Genomic DNA, 22,506 nt, shown 5'->3' with positions numbered 1-22,506 from the left:
TAACGAAGTCTTTGACCAAAATGTCGCATGCTTGTTGAAAATCTATCTAATTGACCTTTCCAGGTAGGTTCCTAGGAGGGGTGTTACGTTTCTGTCAATTTAAGAACCCCAGCCTAGCCAGAACCTGCCTTAGACAAAAGGTCCCTTATAGATAGGTTTACAACAAATTTAATCTTTTATTCAACCAATTTAATCCTATTAAATTGATTTAAAAAGATTAATCTAGGTTGCTAAACTCTTTAGAACCACTTGAACCTAGGTCTATCTCAATCCAATTTTAAAACCCTTTTAAAAACTTGAGTTCACCCTAAGTCCGCATGCAACTCTGATTTATTGAATTTAGGTCTAATTTCCTTTATAACACTTATAAACAGAAACAAGCACAATGCTAAGCTAACACATGCAAGGCATTCATAACGCTTATAAACGACCTAAGTGTCATGCTCAATGCATTGTCCATTCATTGCTACTTCTTTTATATAACACTTATACAAAACAATAATGAAACAAGCAAAACATGCTTTCATCCACCCTTAGACTATAACATTTATAATAAAAGGATGATGCATGATAATGCTCAATGCATGCAAAATATAACTCTTATATTTCATGATGCATGCGCATGCTTTCAAGTAATTTCTTCATGCTCGATTATAACATTTATAATACATGATGCATGAGTAATTGCACAACCTAAGGTGGGTTTTAACTATATGACAAACACTTTGACATATAAATAGCAACGTCACATGTATAAACAACCAATGTTGATGAACCGGGTAAAATTGCTTTAAAAATACAAAAGGAAAGCTAACTATTACAAAGACAAGGAGTCTCTAGTTCAAACAGGCGAACCGGGTCTTGAACCGCTCAGCAAAGCACGCTTCTCCAACCATCCATCGTGTTCTAAGCACCCCGCGATCGTCTACACGATAAAACAAACTCTTTGCTCTATCGCTTACCAGCGCTCCCAGAGCTAAACGATCGTTTAGCATCTACTATACGATCGTTTAGAAAAATCCAATGATTGTTTAGATATTACAACACGATCGTGTACCATTACTAAGCGATGAAGCCTGAAGTACACGATCTCTTAGCGCGCTCCACACAACGCTGGCCTTCCGCGATCGTCTAAGCGACTACGATGCCACGAAGCACCATAGCCTAAGCGATCACTTAGCTAGTGCCTCCATATCGCATACACGCGATCGCATAGGTAGTAACTAAGCGATAAAGCTTGATAAATACACAATCATCTAGCGCGCGCCTTCAACTAAACGACGAGCATCGCATACTCCCACTACGATTATCTACCTCCAGCGCCTACACGATCGCGCAACCAACACTACGCGATATGGTAAATGATTTAGCCCATCGCTTAGCATTAGCTAAACGATCATTTAGAAAATACTACGTGATCATCTAGAAGAGAAAATCTCAACAATCACTTAGTTAAATCCCAACAATCATTTACCTGAGGCTACACGATCTGACCAACGCTTAGTCTTCTTCTTCGTTGAGAACTGCATCGTCATACGCTGAAGCTTCATCATGAACGACTCGATGAACTCAAGCGTTTTGAATTACAAACTCGATTGCAATGTTAATTTCGCCCAAAAACATAGGGGCCCTTACAATTAACACTTTGTAATACTGAAAGCTTTAACAAAAAAGAAAATTTAAACAAGAATTCATCAATTCATCCACAAATGCAGAAAATAGTTAACCACAAATGCAGAAACCCACCGCGACTAAAAAATGCGTTCAATTTAGATCTGTAATTTGGAATATCAGAGAACCTGGCTCTGATACCAATTGAAGGAAATCAGATTTGAGATTTCCATGAATAGAAGAACAAGATTATTCCAAATCACAATCATGAATGAACAATATATTTACAGTCGACTTAAACATACGGTTATGCAATTCATACAGAGAAATTACAGCATGAAAAACTACAATGCAAGAAAGCAAACTCTACGCACATATGAAGATGTGTCTCCACGCTCTGTTACACGACTGCTCGAACAACAGCAACCTCGAACGCTCGATCTACACGACCTCAACATAGCAACGAACATAGCACGAACACTTCGCGCTCGTCTTCAACGATCGCCTTAGCCACGAACTCTTCCACAACACGAACGGCCTCCAAAAAACCTCGACGGTGTCGAATTGAGTATGACACCACCAACAAGGCTACCTTGGTATTCTCGGTGTGAGAATCCAGAGGGTGGGCTCTGTTTGAACTTGGTATGAGGCAGACAAAGGAGGAAACACCAACCGCATACACGACTGGGCAAGTGGGAGATGGTGGTGACCTATCGTATAGGTCGATGCCCAATCGTTTAGATAAAGCTAAGCGATCGTCTAGCAAAAGCTATGCAAATTTTTAGCTCATCATTTAGCTCAGTCTGTCGCCTACAGACTCTACAAGATCGTTTACTTAGGGCAAGAAATCGTCTAGCAAAGCTATGCGATCGTTTAGTAAATACTGCACGATTGTTTAGCTCACCACTGCACGATCGTTTAGCTTGCCCAGCCGTCGTTTAGTAAATCCGAATTTACTTGACGACTACCGTGAGTTTCTTTACGCCGAGAGAAAACTCATAAAACTTTTTTTTTAAACGTTTATCATGGTTACAATGATTCAATAACCACCCACTACTTTGGCTATTTAAAAGAAAAAGAATTAATTATCCAATAATTAATATTATTCTAAACATAAATTATAACCAACTTATCATACTATATTTATAACCTATGTTTTAATATTTCATCTCATGAAACATATAAACCATAGTCCTTTTTCTATTACATGGTACTTAATGTAAATCTTATTACACCAATCCTTCACTAGATGGTAACCAAGTGAATAAATTGTTGTTTTGTTGTTCATTGTGTTAATGAGAAAATAAACAAATGTGGCGGATTTGAGAAAAGGCAGTTGTGTGATAGATGCAATGAGTATGCGATGAACAGGTTGAGAAGATCTTTAGCTAGTGTTACTTGGTAATGCGTCAGACTATGCAATCATGTTACAACTATGCATAGCAAGTCATTTTCCAATGCAAATGCGATGCTCCTAAGTCTAGGACGCATGTGTTTAATGCAAAAGTGTCCATAGAGCTTATCCCTAAGTCTCTACTCTTGTCCTATTTGATGATGCAAAATGCATAAAAGTAAGGTGACCGCATACAATCATATCCTATCTCTAGGATGCATGCGATACGTTGATAACAAATAGTGCTCATTCCTAAGCTCCTATCTCTTGATTATGCGTTCTAACCTTGCTCTTCCGAGCCTAGATTCTAACCTGACCTTTCCATGTCTAGATCCTGTCCTTAGACTACCCTCTCGAGTATCTCTAATGGACGAATGAAGCATACATAATACAAGATAATCCCATAGCATGAAGATTCCCTAGTTGTGCTAACTAAATGCTTCTCAACCCATTTAACTCGTTTAGCTACTCATGTGTAAATAACAGAGAGTGAACAAATATCGAGAAGGAAATTCCATTTTCATAAATGAGTTTGAGTACAAAATAACAATGGAAGTTAAAGGTAGAGAGCCTGGAAGCAATTCCTTGCTGACCGAGGCTTTTACACTGAAATCTTTATTCGGTTCTAAATATGTTCCTGCTTCCGCAGGCGTTGACCCTCTGTCTGTCCCTGAAGCTTCCGATGCTCTCCCAAGCTTACCGGAACAATCTACCTGCACAACCTCCTCCCTCGCGTCCGCCTTAAAATGAAAGAAAACTAAGAACAAAGACGTGCATATGAACTTCGAACTTAAAGAATGGTGAACTGGTGAACTGATCAACCCCTTTTCTAAATGCTGCCCTTGGTATTTATAGACATCCAAGGTGAATGGCAGTTTCTCTCTCATGTTCATACAGATGGAACGACTTTAATTCTTGATTGATGTGCCGAATATTTGTCACCGAAAACCTGAATGTACTTGTGATCGTTATCGACTATCAACTTAATTCAGATTCGACTGTCATGAGCTTTCTGTCCCATTACGATTAATTAGCCTTTCACCTAGATGCACACACCATGTTGCGTTGACCAAGTTGCGGTGATCCTTCTCAGGTGAATGTTTGCAAACACAATCATCGCAAAGTCTTGCGGTGAAGTTGCGCTCGACCAATGATTTCCTATGATTGCAATTCTTCCATTGCATTAACGCATGTTCTGCACAAAAAATATAAAAATCAACTGTTCTAATGCGATGAACGCATGCGAACGCAATATTATAAAATTGATGCTTAATGGACGCAAATTAATATATTTCATCAACGCAAGCTAATATTGTTTAAGCACTTAGCACTATGATAACGTGCATTTCTTCTCGTTATCAGTTTTCTACAAAGTCGTGGAGCTAAAGGCCAAATCGAAGCTTTAAACTTGAAGGTAAGATACTTCTAAAAGTCCCTTAAGAGTTTTAATGTCTTAGATTTGAACGTTGTTGGCTGGAATTAACAAATTTGAATTTTTAAACACCTTGTCGGAAATAGAGCAGCCAAGAAGAAGATTTGGTCGATTCCGAGCATTCTAGGGCAAATCGAACGACCAAACTCGGAGGTAACGTAGTTTAGATGATGAGTAAGAGGCTTTTATAGGTTAATTCTAGTGGGTAAGACCGTAAATGAATAATTTAGCCACTAAAAGTAAGAAAATAATGCTCGCTAAAATTCTAGGTTTTTCTGTGGCTAGAGGTTGAAGTTGGTGTTGATCATGTAAATAATACTGTTAGTGAATAATGTAAATCTTTGTGTCAATCATTACTGTTTACATTTTCTTGCTTATTTTTTATTTATCAGTTTCATAACACATTCAATGGCCAAAATAACAAAAGCATTAGACATAATTTGCATGAAATACAATTTTAATGTGAAGAGTCTTTAATTAAATCACTTAAAACAAAACAAAAAAAATCTATGTTCAAAACATTAGGGTTCCATAACACAAATTCACTATGACAAACTAGAACCCTAGCAAAATATCATATAAAAACTAAATAAAATACAAACATAGAGATCCAATGAGTGAAAGCGGATCATTCCAAATCCCATTGAGAAAGAGCACAAACAATTACAGTCTAAACGGAAACGATTAGGCATAAACAGTAAATTACAACATGCTTCTTTAAAAGACTGAACAAGGGATAGAGTGTGCAAACCTTTGAAGAACCTTTTTTCAAGTATCCTTGATCGTTTAGCAACTCGTTCAATAACACGAACTCGAACGCAACGATCAGAACACGATCTCAACGAACAACTGGATGCACCCTGATCACAATCGAGTTCAATCCAATCCTCGAATGGAACTAGAATACCGCCACAATGGTTGCCTTGGTATTCTTGGTATGAGAATCAAGGAGTTGTGGGCTCTGTATGATTTTTGATTGAGGAAAGAAGGAGGTAGACGATCGAGTAAATGGGAGATGAATGAAATCCATCGTATAGACTAGATACTCGATCGTTTAGAAAGACGAAGCTTATTGTATAGCCTTTACTACTCGATCGTGTAACAACGAGTAAACGAGTAACTATCGTATAGTAAACTTGTAACTCGATTGTGTATGCTCTCTATACTATTGTTTAGTAAATACTTTTACTTGATAGCCTTTTTTGTGAGATTATTCCAAATGAATCATCAACTGAATTTTGGAAAATCATTTTCCTTTTATCTCACAGTTACTATAAAATTTCCAATAACCTCCCACTCGGTTCGATTATTAGAGAAAAAGAATAATTAATTAGTTATTACAGAAAAAGAATAATTAATTAACATATAATTAATATGTTATAAATAAATATAATAACCAACTTATCATATTATATTTATAATCGATAGTTTTAATATTTCATCATATGAAACATATAAACCATATTTCCTTTTCTATTTTAAGGTATTTAATATAAATCATATTTATATTAATTTACATATAATTGAATTTCCTCTTGTTAATTTGAATACTTTAAATTAACCCAAAATCTGATTCTCAACTTGAATGCATTGAGCTACCAAGGGGACCTCATGAACCTGTAGCTTAAAGCTCCAACGGTATGTGAATTACTGATTAAACTGTTTAATCACGAGATCTACCATCCGTTAACTGTTGGTCACTCCACTACAGATATATTTCTATGTCAATATGACCAATCAATAGTGCGATGACCCTTCACAAATCGCTTGTAAGTACAATTGGGCCAATTCACCGTTTTTCCCCGTGTAGTTACATCTAACTCCTTAAGTACTACTGATTCCTCTAATAAATAATAATTCATAGTCCTACTATGACTAGGTCCTCTCGGGCCAGGAGAAGGTGTGGCCACTATGTTCAAGACCCAGGATCAACCCTTAAGGAAACAATTTATCTACTTACCCCTGCTTCGGGAAAGGAGTGAATTCCATCTTGTGTAGCACAGTTCCCAACTCCCAAATCAAACGAATCCTCAAAATGGTAGGCATGTTGGTTTGGCAATCTGGCCAATCTCACTAATACAAATCAAAGGACTGCCCTCATAGGCAGAAGTTCCCAACTCACTCTGAATTAAGGTCATGTCACCTATGGTCATTCTAGTAAAATGTAAGTCTCAATTATCAACGTTGTTATATAAAGAAACTAATCATTTCGTGGTCCGATCTTATACAAACTCTTTGTATAGGATACCCCCACTCGCATGTCTCTGCATCAATGGTTAGGATAAAACCATTCGTACCATTTTACAACACTTGTAACATCTACAAAGCAGGTCGTATCCGTAGTGTCATAAGGATAAGGTTTGCCTCTTTTATCCATATACGACAGACCAGTTAGGTTATTACTTAAGGCATGATCCACTTGTTGAAGGATCTCATACCGAGAGTTCCATGAGTGGGTTTAGATCGCTCCGATTTCACAGTAATCGAAACATAAATGACATACATTCCATAGATACAGTTATGCATATAAAACTCATTATCGGCATGCTCAGAATACAATAAAACACAAGGAAAAAGGTTCATACCAAATGAATACTGTCTTCGTATGACTAAACCCTCAGTAGCGGGGACGACACCACCACAAGAGAAACCCGGGTATCCTCGGCGTTAAAAACACAAAGAGTGGGCTCTGGTGAGTTTGTAGAGGACGGAGGAGAAGACGTTGTGTAGACGATAAGCAAGTGGGAGATGAACTCTGCTATCGTATAGTGGAAATGCTTATCGTATAGTAGAGCTACACGATCATTTAAGAATAACTGAACGATAGTTTAGGAAAGATGTATAAGATCATTTAGAGAACGTGTGAGGTAGACGATCGTTTAGATGAATGAGATTCTATCGTATAGGCAATCACGATTGCTTTCACAAATTCTTCTAGGCGCGGACGATACGAATACATGATTGAATGAAGTGAAAATGATTTTCATTGTTTTAATCTGCCGGTTACCATAACCTTCGTAGCCCTACTTCCCACGTACGAACTAGATCAATCGGTTAATTATCAAATAATAAATCAATTAATTTAATTAATAAATATAATCATATTATATTTATATCCTATAGTTTGATATCATATATCTACTATAGTATTTTCTCCTCTACTTGATATAAATCATATTTATATCTAATTTCCTCCAAAATAATGTATCTCATATATTTAGCCAATTATATCATATATAATTGAACTTCTTCTTGTCAATTTGAACATTTCAAAATTAACCCAAACACTGATTCTCGACTTTATCCAAGCTACACAGGTGACCTATTGGGCCTGTGGCTCGAAGCTCCAATGGTACTAAATAGCTGACTAAACTCTTTAGCCATCAGATTCACCATCTGTTAACTGTCAGTGATTCCACTAAAGATCAACAGCTGAACTCTTCTTACCACAAATATATTTTCGTGTCCATCGGATATAACCAATCATGAGTACGATGACCCTTCACAGATGCTCGTAAGTACAGTTGGGCCAATTTACCGTTTTGCCCCTGTAGTTACATCTCACTCCTTAAGTACCACTGATTCCTTTAATGAACAATATAACATAGTCCAACTATGTGTGAACACCTCTCGGGCCAAGAGAAGGTGTGTGGCACCACATCGTTTAAGCCCTGGAATCAGCCCTTAAGGGAGCCATCTTTCTATTTACCCTTACCTCGGGGAAGAAGTGAATTCCATCTTGTGTAGCTGAGTTCCCAGCTCCCAAATCAGACGAATCCCCAAAATGGTAGGTTTAAATCGACAACTTGGCCACTCGCACCCATACAAATCAAAGAACCGCTCTCAATGGCAAGAGTTCCCAACTCACTCAGGATGAAGGTTATGTTACCTATGGTCATCCTAGTGAAGTGATGTCTTTGTCATGAACGATGTTATATAACGAGACATTAAAACTTTGTGGTTAGGTCTTATACAAACTCTTTATATAGGACGCCCCCACTCGCATGTCCCCAACACGAATGATCAAGATCAGACCATCTGTGACAAGTCACAACACTTCTGACCATTCCACAAATAGGGCCACATCCGTAGCGTTACCAAGATAAGGCTTCCCTCGTATATTCATTTACTACAGACCATTTTGGTTATCACTCAAGATATGATCCAGTTGTATGTCACCACATACATGCTTAAGTCACATACAGATAATCGGGGATTTTATGTTTATTGGTTTGTGGTAAAGCAAATAAAACAAATAACCGAGGAAAACAATAAGATGTGAAGTAAATATCATGTATTAACAATCACTAGTGTTCGTATAGATCGTTTACAAACTACAGGACACGAGACATTAGGGCATCAACCCCAACAATTTCCCACTTGTCCTAAAGCGAAGTGAGGTGTACAAAAAACTTAACACAAAACAATAAACTAGGGCATAAAAGCCCAATACAATAAAATCTCCCACTTGCCCTAGTTCAGCCGCGGGTGATTCTGTAGACCCATGCTCCGTAGGTGACCCTCAAACATTGTAGCCATGAGAGCCTATAAACGGGTTAGCAACATTGTGCCCCAAAGCGATCTGCGTGACGATCACGTCCCTCGATGCACTATCTCGCGGATCAGATGATACTTCCGCTCTATGTGTTTACCGCGCCGATGACTCCTTGGCTCCTTGGAGTTTACCACTGCCACACTATTGTCACAATAGAGGGTAATGGGCCTAAACATATCTGGAACAACTTTCAGGTCTGTTAAGAACTTCCTAAGCAAGACAACCTCCTTAGCAGCTTTGCAAGTCGCTACGTACTCCACCTCCATAGTGGAGTCGGCGATGCACCCCTGCTTAGTGCTTCGCCACACTACAACTCCTTCATTAAGAGTAAAGATTGACCCTGATGTGGACTTGCGAGAGTCCTTATCAGTCTGAAAGTCAGAATCCGTGTATTCTGTAAGGATCAAATCCCTCGAACCATACACGAGCATGTAGTCCCTCGTTCTCCAAAGATACTTGAGGATGTTCTTCACTACGGTCCAGTGACCTTGGCTTGGGTTAGACTGATACCTACTGACTATGCCCACAGTGTAGCAGATGTCTGGACGAGTACAGAGCATCGCATACATCAAACTGCCAACGACAAATGCATATGAGACCCGTCTCATCTCCTCAACCTCTTGAGGTGTCATAGGACACATTTCCTTAGACAAAGTGACTCCATGCCTGAACGATAGTAGACCCCTCTTGAAGTCCTTCATCGAGTACTTGAGCAACATCTTGTCAATGTACAATGCCTGAGACAATGCTAGCAGTCTGTTCTTACGATCCCGAAAGATATGTATACCTAGAACAAACTGAGCCTCTTCTAAATCTTTCATCTGGAATTAGGTCGCTAGCCAGTTCTTAACTGCAGTCAATAGACCTACATCATTCCCAATGAGTAGGATATTGTATACATACAACACTAAGAAGATTACTGAAGCGTTGATGATCTTCTTGTAGACACAAGGTTCATCAACGTTTTGTTCAAAGCCATACGACTTGATCGCAGCATCAAATGGAATGTTCCAAGATCGAGACACCTGTTTCAGTCCATAAATGGACCAATTCAATTTTCAAACCTTTTGCTCTTGACCTTGGGCTATGAATCCCTTGGGTTGCACCATATAAATGGTCTCCTTAAGATTACCATTCAGAAAGGCCGTCTTGACGTCCATTTGCCAGATCTCATAATTATAATGACCTGCAATGGACAGGAGGATGCAGATCGACTTTAACATGGCAACAAGCACAAAAGTCTCCTCATAGTCGACTCCCTCTACTTGGGTATGACCCTATGCCACAAGTCGAGCCTTGAAGGTCTGTACCTTCCCATCAGCACCCCATTTGCGCTTGTAAATCCATTTGCAACCTATAGGGCGAACCCCATCAAGTGGATCTACAAGATCCCATACTGAGTTGAAGTACATCGACTCCATCTCGAGATCCATGGCCTTGACCCATTCATCCCGGTCAACATCCTCCATTGCCTTCTTATAAGACAACGGATCCTCAACGTCGCCATCTGCTACCATAGCAAGGATTTTCGTGAAACCCAGATAGCGAACGGATGGGTTTGCAACCCTCCCACTACGTCGAGGTTCCCTCAACTCTTGAGGTGGAACCGACCTACTGGATGAACTCCCATCAACAACTCTTGTTGATATAGCAGGCTCTTCAACAACTCTTGTTGAAGTTTAGTAGTTTCATTGGAAAGCTCACACAACACGACTTTGCTTCATGGACTATGTTTCCTTATATGATTCTACTCCAGGAAAGTAGCGTTTGTTGAAACAAACACCTTATTTTCCATTAGATCATAAAAATAACCCCCCCGTGTACCTTTGAGGTAGCCTACAAAGAGGCATAACCTCGACTGTGGTTCCAACTTCTTGGGATTGGCCTCAAACACATGTGCAGGGCAACCCCAAATACGGAAATAACGTAAACTAGCTTTACGCCCGTTCCACAACTCCAGAGGTGTTCTTGCAACACTCTTGGAGGGAACACAGTTGAGTATGTACACCGCAGTCTCCACTGCGAAACCCCAAAACGAGTCTGGTAAGGAAGCGTAACTCATCATCGAACGAACCATGTCTAACAAGGTCCTATTTCTCCTCTCCGCTATACCATTATGCTGAGGTGTACCTGACGTTGAGAGTTGGGAAACCATTTCATGTTCTATCAAATAGTCTTGGAATGCGGAGTCCAAAGATTCTCCACCTCGATCTGATCGAAGTGTTTTAATCCATCTATCTAATGCGTTTTCAACTTCAACTTTGAACTTTTTGAACTTTTCAAAGGATTCAGATTCCGTTACAAAATATAAACATACCTGTACTTGGAGTAATCATCAGTAAAACTGATAAAATACTCATAGCCACCTCGAGCTCGCACATTCATAGGACCATAAAGGTCAGAATGTACTAAGTCAAGAGGCTCATTGGCTCTAGAACCTTTTCCAGTAAAAGGTCGTTTAGTCATCTTATCCTCAAGGCAAGATTCGCACATAGGTAAAGAATTTTTTTTCTAACTCATTTAGAAGTCCATTCTTCACTAATCTCTCAATCCTATTGAGATTGGTGTACCCTAAATGTAGATGCCATAGTTGGGCATTTTCTTTTGGAGAAATTCGTTGACGTTTTGAATGAGTTATGACAGTTCTCAACATTTCAGTATTATGGAGGGAATTAATGGCTAACGGCCTTAGCACATATAAATTCGATTCCAGATTTTCTGTGCAAATAAGGACATCATTTTTATGAATAAACGCTTTACTCAGATTAAAAGAAACAGTGTATTTACATTGCAATAAATACTTTACAGAAATAAGATTCCTTTTTAGTTCAGAAACAATATATACATCATTTAAAATTGGAAACCTATTAGGTAAAGTCAACTGGAGTCCTCCCACTGCCACAGCTGAGACGACGTGCCCGGTGCCTACTCGCATCGTCATCCCCTGAAAAGAAGAAAAAACATGGTTAGTGATGCCTAAATCAATTATCCAGGCAGAATCATCATTCTCCACTAAACAAGTTTCGAGCACAAGTAAATCACATTTACCTTTATCCGCCTTGGCCTTAGCCTTGGCTGCTTTCTTCTCCTTCAGATACCAAGGACAGTTCCTCTTCCAATGTCCATCTTGGTTGCAATGGAAACACTTTCCCTTAGCAATTGGTGGATGCCTCCTTAGGGCGACAGGCGGTGGGTTAGTAGGTGCCTTCCCTTTTCCCTTACCACCATTCTTCTTCTTCCCCTTTGCAGAGTTAGAAGTAGAAGGTGCAGACCTCGTTCCTGAGGTCGAACCTCTATGGAACGTCCTTGAGGATGAAGCAACATTTGCCTCACCCTTTTGCCTCTCCTTACTTTTAAGTAAAGATTGGTATGTCTGTAACTCGTTGAGGAGAGTTATAAGGTTATATTTCACTTTGTTAAGAATCACATTGCTAACAAAGTGCAGGAAACTCTCAGGCAAAGAATGCAGGATTATGCTAATCTGGCTGCCCTCATCGATGGTAGACCCATTCAACTCCGCCACATTGAAGTGGACCATCATGTTTAGCACATGTTCACGAACAGAGGTGCCTTCTTGCATTTTGGAGTTGAATTTGTATTAAAGAGCCTCATGCATAAGCTGTTCAGACGGTTGTCCAAACATCCCTCGCAGGGACTCCATGATCTCACGGGCTGAGACCATAGGCTCATGCTTCTTGGCCAAGACGTCAGAAAGACTTGCCAAGATATAGGCTCGGGCCTTCTCATTCGCCCTTGTCCATCGCTCGTATGCCTCCCGAACATTTCAAGCGGCATTTGAAGCTGAAATAGGAGGACAAGCCTCCGTGAGAGCGAACATGAGATCCTCGATAATTAGGATCATCATGATCATGTATTTCCATGTTGAAAATTTGTCAACAGTTAATTTTTCAGCGCTTAACAAAGATAACGTAGTTGTAGCCATTTGAAAAAGTTGCTGAAAATACGAACAAATCTTGATTAGTTTTTTGCTAAACCACTTTTAAAACACATTAGTTTTGCAAAACAGTTTCAAGTACCCTAAGTTATACACTTCTATTTTGCAATGATGCCCCAGTGAGTTAGGAAAAATGTCACTGGTGGGGTGATCAGTTACCCCTTCACTGGGATGAGACATTCTCAACCATTAGGCAGAACCAACTCTTGGAACTGAACCTAACAGCCACCATTTTTCGGTCCAAATCATTAACCTTTAACTATTCCGTGTAAGTGTAACCCCTCGTTTCGGTGCCAGAGTCCCGCCCTAATGCGCTTACCGTAGGGAAAAGACAGATTAGGACAAGAGACTAAGTTACCTTATCCTCTTACAGGAGATCAAATAAAGAAACGCGCAAAACTGCCATCCTTTAGGGGGACACTCCCAGGGTGCCTCGAGGCGATGCACAGTAACTTTATTCAACCTAACGAGGGAGACCGAGGGATATGCTGTCGCACTTCCCGCTCCCACTTACTATGAACATTCTCTCCATCCACCTTGATATTGACCTACCCAAACACCATCCGTTGGGGGGACACGCCAAAGGTGCCGCGAGGCCGAGGATAGATCTCACGGTGTGGACTTTAGGAGAAAAGTGAAAGGTTTAAGTGAAGCATCTTATGCCCCAAGTACCTCCCACTGAATGTTCTACCTAGGGATTCATTAACCTAGACAATCCGGCTACTGATTTTAGTCTAAGTGGTCTTTTTAAAGTCTGCTCATAAACAACGTTTGTTTATGAAATATAAACAAGTTCAAGTAGTCACATTTAAACACTTTAATGGACTGTCCTTAACTTGCATGCATGCATCAAATCTATCTAATTCACCTTTCCAGGTAAGTTCCCAAGTAGGGGTGTTACGTTTCCGTCAACTTAAATACCCCAGCCTAGACAGAACCCGCCTTAGACAAAAGGTCCCTTATAGATAGATTTGCTACACTTTAACCTTTTATTAGCCAATTTAATCCTATTAAACTGATTAAAAGATTAAAGCCTTAGGGTTGCTAATCATATTAGAACCGTGATCTTAGGTCTATGTGATCCAAGTTTTAAACATTTTAAAACCATGAATTAAACCTAAGTGAGCATGCATGTCTTTCTTATTTCTTTTAGTTCTAATTTCTCTTTAACTCTTAAAAAGAAACAACTAAAAAACATTGCGCATAACGAGGCGTTTATAACAATTATAAAGTAACCTATGTGTCATGCTTCATGCAATGTCCGGTCATTACTATATAACTTTTATATAACGCGTAATAACCAAGCAAACATGCTATCATTCACCCTTATACTATAACAATTATAATATAAAGATGATGCATGTCAATGCTTTTTATGCATGCATAAATATAACTCTTATATTATATGATGCATGAGCATGCACTTACATAATTAAAAATCATGCTTCTCTAAATTATAACAATTACACTAAAGAGAAGATGCATGAGCATGCACTTACATAATTAAAAATCATGCTTCTCTAAATTATAACAATTACACTAAAGAGAAGATGCATGATCATGGCATAACCTAAGGTGGGATTTACTATATGTGCATACATTATGACATATAAAACATACATCGCATGTATTAAACAAATAGATTAATGGAACGAGATGAGACTTTAAACCAAAAAACGGGAATGAAAAACCATATCTATTACATTTTTCATCGAGCAAACCGGTTCACAGGCGAACCGGGTATTGAAACGCCAGGAGGTCCTCATCGTGTAACTAACACCAGCAGGTAGACGATCGTTCAGTGCGCACTAGACGATAGGAACTTTAGCAAACGATCGTGTAGACGACCATGAGGCTGTAAAGCCCAATCGTCTAAGAGATCGTGTAGCGCGACGACAGGTAAATGATTTACCTTGAGTTACTAAATGATCGTTTAGTCAGTTACTAAGCGATAAAGCTTGTTGACCTAAACGATTGTCTTGTGCGCTTAAAATCATACGCGAGCGTCTGATCGTCTAACCGATGCGTGCATCTTGGTAAACGATTTACCTTACGATGCTAAGTGATCATTTAGTTAGTTACTAAGCGATGATGCTTGCTGACTTAAACAATCGTCTAGTTTGCGCGTGCATTAAACAATACTCAGCGATCGCATGCCCATCCCGATACGATCAACTCTTGATCGCACACCCGATCGTTCAACCGATGCGTTCAAGTGTGATCGCATAGTCCTTCATGTTCACGATGCGATGGAAAGCGATCGCATAGAACCTCTTGTGCATGATGCGATCAACTCTAGATCATCTCCTTCCTCGAAGAGCTGCAACCTTTGCCTAGAACTTCGATGAACGACTCAAGACTCCAAACAATTTGAATTAGACTCAATTACGATTACTTATGCCCAAAAACGCAGGGGCCTTTACAAACAACCGTAAATGTAAAAGGAATTAAATAAACCGAGGCAATTCATCCTAAAAACATCCATTATTCTGGCACATCCACAACAGAATTAACATTTAAAATAGCGTAGAAATGCACCCACCATGAATGTATGCGTTATTTCGTTGCAACAAATGAAATTGGAGTATCAAAAACCTGGCTCTGATACCAATTGAAGGATCTCATACCGAGAGTTCCATGAGCGGGTTTAGATCGCTTCGATTTCAAAGTGACCGAAACACAAATGACATACATTCCATAGATACAGTTATGCATATAAAAGCCATTATCGGCATGCTCAGAATATAATAAAATACAAGGAAAAAGGTTCATACCAAATGAAGACTGTCTTCTATGTTTGAACCATCAGCAGCGGAAAACCTCCCACAATCTACCGGCACCTAGCGAGTATGTCGACTGCAACAGCACGATCCGAGCGTACACGAACAATGCAGTGGGGAAGACACCACCACAACAGAAACCCGGGTATCCTTGGAGTCAAAAACCCAAAGAATGGGCTTTGGTGAGTTTGATAGAGGACGGAGGAGAAAATGTCGTGTAGACGATAAGCAAGTGGGAGATGAACTCTGCTATCTTATAGCGAAAATACTTATCGTATAATAGAGCTACACGATCATTTAGGAATAACTGAACGATCATTTAGGAAAGATGTATACGACCGTTTAGAGAACGCGTGAGGTAGACAATCGTTTAGATGATCTCGCGCGATCGCTTTCACGGATTCTTTTAAGCGCGGGCGATACGAATGCACGATTGAATGAAATGAAAACGATTTTCATTGTTTTAATCTGCCGGTTACCATAACCTTCTTAGCTCCAATTCCCACATCCGAACGTGGATCAATCAGTTAATTATCAAATAATAAATCAATTAATTTAATTAATAAATATAATCATATTATATTTATATCCTATAGTTTGATATCATATATCTACAATAGTATTTCTCCTCTACTTGATATAAATCATATTTATATCTAATTTCCTCCAAAATAATGTATCTCATACATTTAGCCAATTATATCATATATAATTAACCAGTCCAGTTATATCATATATAATTAAACTTCCTCTTGTCAATTTGAACATTTCAAAATTAACCCAAACACTGATTCTCGACTTTATCCAAGCTACCCTGGTGACTTATTGAACCTGTGACTCGAAGCTCCAACGGTACGTGAATAGCTGACTAAACTCTTTAGCCACCAGATTCACCATCCGTTAACTGTCAATGATTCCACTAAAGACCAACAGATGAACTCTTCTTACTACAGATATATTTCTGTATCGATCGGATATAACCAATCATGAGTATGATGACCCTTCACAGATGTTCGTAAGTACAGCTGGGCCAATTTACCGTTTTGCCTCTGTAGTTACATCTCACTCCTTAAGTACCACTGATTCCTCTAATGAACAATACAACATAGTCCAACTATGTGTGGACACCTCTCGGGCCAAGAGAAGGTATGTGGTGCCACATCGTTCAAGCCTCGGAATCAGCCCTTAAGGGAGCCATGTTTCTACTTACCCCTGCATCGGGGAAGGAGTGAATTCCATCTTGTGTAGCTGAGTTCTCAGCTCCCAAATTAGACGAATCCCCAAAATGGTAGGTTTGAATCGACAACTTGGCCACTCGCACCCATACAAATAAAAGGACAGCCCTCAATGGCAAGAATTCCCAACTCACTCATGATTGAGGTCATATTACCTATGGTCATCCTAGTGAAGTGAAGTCTCTATCATGAACGGTGTTATATAACGAGACATTAACACTTCTTGGTCAGGTCTTATACAAACTCTTTGTATAAGACGCCCCCGCTCGCATGTCCCCAACACGAATGATTAAGATCAGACCATCTGTGACAAGTCACAACACTTCTGACCATTCCACAAAGCGGGCCACATTTGTAGCGTTACCAGGATAAGGTTTCCCTTCTTTAACCATTTACTACAGACTATTTTAGTTATCACTCAAGACATGATCCACTTATATGTCACTACATACATGCTTGAGTCACAAACAGATAACCAGAGATTTTATGTTTATTGGTTTTTGGTAAAACAAATAAAACAAATAACCGAGCAAAACAACAAGATGTGAAGTAAATATCATATATTAACAATCACTGGTGTTCGTATATACTGTTTACAAACTACAGGACATGAGAATTTAGGGCATCAACCCCAACACTTGTATGTTTCCAAATACATGCTTAAGTTACATGAAATAACTACGAATCTTAGTTTATTGGATTTGAGTAAATGCTTATAAAATAATTCTTAATTTATTAATAATAATATGTTTACAAAAAATTTACAAACTACAAGACTACCAGGAGAATTAGGACACCAATCCCAACAAAACCTACAAAGAAAGGGAAAAGAAAAACTTCCTAACGCATGCCAAATTCATTCCTGTTGTAATCTCCACGATCTCGTGATTTGAATTTCTTCTTTGGCTGATCTCCATATGTGTCTCTCTAGGTTCCTTCAATATGTAGGATGGTCTTCCCTTGAAATGAAATGCATGGTTCTTTTAATAGGGGAGAATTTATCCCCAATCCTAATATATTTAGGACTCCTAAAATACCTTCGGCCTCGTTTTGTAACTATTTTGATTTTGGTTTTTGGTTTTTTAAAAGTTAAGCTTGTTTTCTCACCATTTCTTATAATAATTTGCATATTTCTTGTGTACAAGAGTTGAATTTTTAGCTAGATTCCAAAACAAAAACAAGTTTTTAAAAACTACTTTTTTTTAGTTTTTAAAAGATTGTTTGGTTTTTGAAAATATTGGTAAAAATAGACAACAAAACATGAAATTTAGAGGTGAAATGAGTGTTTATAAGATTAACTTTCAAAAACAAAACACAAAAATCAACATGGTTACCAAATAGGATCGTAGTAATCCTTTATAGATTTGGGTTATTTTTCTTATTCAAATCAGGAGATCAAATAAGATCTATTGAACTGGAATTTTTGTAGAGGCAAGAGCTTGGTTTTTCATTAAACTTCATAACGTCACGAAGTTGGTGTCTCAAGTTTTTGGCTCCGTTGCAACAAATGTTGGGGCATTTTGATACCCTTTCGTAGCGTCGCGATACTCCTTTGTTTTTCTTAAAATATATTGAACCTCTTCACTTATGTTAATTAATACTCAACAGACTCCAATTTATTCATAAAACTCTCCATTGCATTCCAAATGCTCAAAACCTATAATTCAAACACATAAACTCATGAAAAATCAAATTTCATAAAAAAACCTAGCTAAAACCTAACCCATAAGTAGCATATTTTGCTCACTATTAGTTGACCAACAATTTGGATTTCAAAACCATAGTTTAAATACAGAAAATGATTTCAAATTATTAGGTGTGTTTAGAAACAAATTGATTTGAAATCAGTTTTTAAAATTAAAATTTCTTATTTGAATATCCACGGAACATGAAAAAAAAGTATGACATTGTACTTCTTTGCCCTTACATGTTGTATGGAATTATATTAATAATTAAAAATTATTTTTATATCAAATAATAATATTAATGGAATACAATTTGAAGAACATATTATTCAATAAAAAATTATCTTATTGAATAAAAAATTACAAATGTCATAATCAGGGTCAAATGAAAAATCAACAAAATAAAAAATTAAACAATAACTCATAAATTAAACAAATTAAATCCAGGTAGAATCAGGAACAAACATATTATTCTTATCAATGGAAAGAAACCAAGAAAAATATAGTGCTTAGATTATCAATCATATAAATAAATAGAAAAAACATATCGAAGATTAACAAAGCGAAAAAAAAAACATACCTTCTTTTGATTGATTATAAAAAAAAAAAAGGTTAAAATCGAGAATCTGCATTGAAAATATTGTTACAATAAAAGAAAAAAATGTAAAGGGAACAACGATTAACAAAGTAAAAAGCCAAATAGGAAGAAAAAAAACAAACTAGAAACTAACCTAGTGAAATAATATACTGGACGAAGAAGAACCGTTGTCATTGTTTTAATGAACCCTTTCCAAATCAATTGCTTCAACCCTCTTTTTCCTTGTAAATAATCAAACAAAATTCAAATAGCCAAGCTTCAATCAACCAAAATGTAAAAACTGTGTAGAAAAAAAAAAAAGAAAAAAGCACATATGGGACTTCACTTTTATCAGAGCCAGGTTTCGATCCTGGGACCTGTGGGTTATGGGCCCACCACGCTTCCGCTGCGCCACTCTGATTGATGAGAGGCAAATAATACATAGTTTATTTATATAATAAACTCGAACTGCCAATTTTCTTCTTCTTTTTGGAGAAAACTTGATGAAAACTTTTTTTTCTTAAAAAAATATTAGGGGTGTGCACAGTTTGGGTTTGGTATCATTTGCTTAATGTCTTGATACGAGCATATGATGAAATTTAAGAATGATGTTTTAAAAACTTTTGGTGATGACATTGCATGTGGTTCTAATTGTTGACTATTTATCTGATTGTCAACAGGGGCATGATTTGAAATTCTAAGATATTCTAAGGTATTTAAGAAGGCCAAACCACCTTGCGATTCACCTTGAAGTATGTGCCCTTGTTAGTTCAAGATGTTAATCTTGGTGCTTCTTGACAAGCAAAACAAGTTTACTATTACTTTACACACAAAGTAATAGTACGTAAGAGGAAACCTAGATGATGTTTGTGGTTTCATTCATACTGAGCTAATAAAAACTGAAATGAAAAAGGCTTGCAAACACATGCACGAGGATCTAAAAGATTTGGCCTTGAAATTTATTAACAGTAGGATGTAATGAACATCTTTGCGTTAGTGACAAAATGAAGCTAAAACGAGCAAAACGGAGCTTAATAGCATCGACTGGGAATCAGAATGCAAAATTAAATGGTTTAGTAGTGGTAGCACGGGTCGAACACACGAAACCGAAGAGTTTCCAAATTAAATGATTTACAATTCTAGGTAACCGAAGGGGAGAGGGTTTGTGAAAATGATTGATTGCTAGAGAATTTAAATCGCATAAAATAAGCGCAATAAAATAAAAGTTTGAGAAAAATATGTGAAGAAAGCTTAGCTTGGATTGTAACGGAATTTTCCCTGTTAAAGCTTAGCTTGGATTGTAACAGATTTTCCCTGTTAAATATACTTGATCATTGAACTCTAATTACCAAAATTAAGTATTTACTTACACCTAACCGAGCTAATTGGAAAAACCAATTAATCGTCTTGAACAATTAATTAGTCAAAATTGTATTGATGAAAAGCATGTGATTATAAGTTTGACCTCATTGCATTAAGATCTAGGGAAACACTAGGGTGAATATTCAATTTCACGCGCTTAATTAAATATTTATTCGATTCAATTCTAAGTTGGGTAGAATAATACTTGTCGTATTCGATTCACAAGCTAACCTAACCAATCGCTTCTTAGTAATCAACCTAATATTATATGTCATGTATCAAATGTTAATCAAAAGCATCAATCATAGAATCCACAAGCGTCAGATAATATAATCATAATCTAGTAGAACATAATTGAATCCAGTAAACACAATAACATTCGGTTCAAAAACTCATAAGTACAAGAAACTAGGGAAAAATTCCTAAAACCCAAGCTAGATTGAGATACCTTAGCCCATAATTTTCATGATGGGCATCAAGGAATAGTTTTGTTATATGAATGTACCGAAAAGTAGAAGAAAATAGAGAGAACCCATTCTGCAATCAACTGGAATCAGAGAGGTCTGACCCTAGGTAGCATAATGGGTATTTACAACAATCGAGATAGCATCATGGCAGTAACAAACACTGGTGCAGATGATAGTTCAGAGCACCTCCACGCCACGACGCTATGTGCTTTTCACAAAAACTGGGAATTATTTCTTTTCAGTTCCAAGCATGGCTCCATAGGGCACCACGACATCGTGCATGCAGTGCAAAAACATGTAAATTTTGCATTTTCTTTTCTGGTTGATGTAATTAAGCTTTATTTTGGTCCGTTTTAGCTTCATTTTGTCATTAATGTCGGACTCTACCTCCTAAATGCTTGAAACCTATAAAATACCAAATAAACACGTAAAATCTAAGAATAATTTTGAGTTAAGAGGAGCAAGATAACACATTTTTAGTGCTATCAAACACCCCAAACTTAATTCCTGACCGTTCTCGAGCAAGGTGGAATAAAGCACACAATCACACAAGAATATGCTCACAAATTGCATGCTTTTTAACTAAAGTCTCAATAGTCTCCTAGAATATAACTTGCAATCATCAATGAAATCAAATCGTAATCAATCAAGATAGGACAATTTAAAATTACTTGTAGACCTATTCATGCATGAGTAAGTTCAAAGCCCTTCTAATTCAGCCCCAATAGCGCGGAACAACTTTAAATGGCTCTCAATTTGTTCCCCCCACCCCACATTGACTCAAGCACTAACTACTAAGCATTGATACAAACAAGATGGCAATATTTCAACTAAGATACCTGAAATTATATTCTAGGGATCACTAAACTTGCATTTATTTGAACATGGGGTATTAGCTTTCACGCATCGCTGTAAGGAACTATACCCACTCTTTTTTTGCGAGTGTCCTAACTAATCATAGTAAAGGTAGCTCTTTTTACCCCTAGTCATGCATAACATGAAGGAACCATTAAAGGTTCTTGAGTAGAAATGGGATTAGACCCAAACCCAAAATTTTATAGAAACAAGAATTTTACAGAAGAAACAAAATATTATGCATTAAAAAAAATACGGCATGCTAAAACAAAAAGATGAAGAGAGAAAAGAGAATATGGAGATAAAAACTAACCCTTAAAGAGCGATCTCTTCACATTTATTCTATCTACAAAATCACGAACTCGAAACCCTAATTTATCCCAAATGGCCACCACCAATTGGTTTCCTCTATAATCTCTAAATATCTGAATTCCTAGAACAAACCGACCTCTCCCAAATCTTTCATTTGGAATTGGGTCGCTAGCCAGTTCTTAACTTCAGTCGGTAGACCTACATCATTCCTAATGAGTGGGATATCGTCTACATATAACACTAGAAAATCTATTGAACTATTCATGATCCTCTTGTATACACAAGGC

At 37.7% G+C, this 22,506-nt stretch overlaps 1 non-coding gene across 1 annotated transcript; it reads right to left on the bottom strand.

The window, feature by feature from the left end:
* Positions 1–19,572: 19,572 nt before the first annotated feature.
* On the bottom strand, positions 19,573–19,644 carry TRNAM-CAU (transfer RNA methionine (anticodon CAU)). The gene has a single exon. It is a non-coding gene; the product is annotated as a tRNA-Met (tRNA).
* Between the last annotated feature and the right edge of the window lie 2,862 nt (positions 19,645–22,506).

The sequence above is a fragment of the Benincasa hispida genome, chromosome 7 (genome assembly GCF_027475165.1).
Source record: "Benincasa hispida cultivar pf3 chromosome 7, pf3_genome.v1.1, whole genome shotgun sequence".
Lineage (NCBI taxonomy): Eukaryota > Viridiplantae > Streptophyta > Magnoliopsida > Cucurbitales > Cucurbitaceae > Benincasa > Benincasa hispida.
Note: the sequence above shows the minus strand (reverse complement) of the source record. Positions and strands in the feature narration are given on the sequence as shown.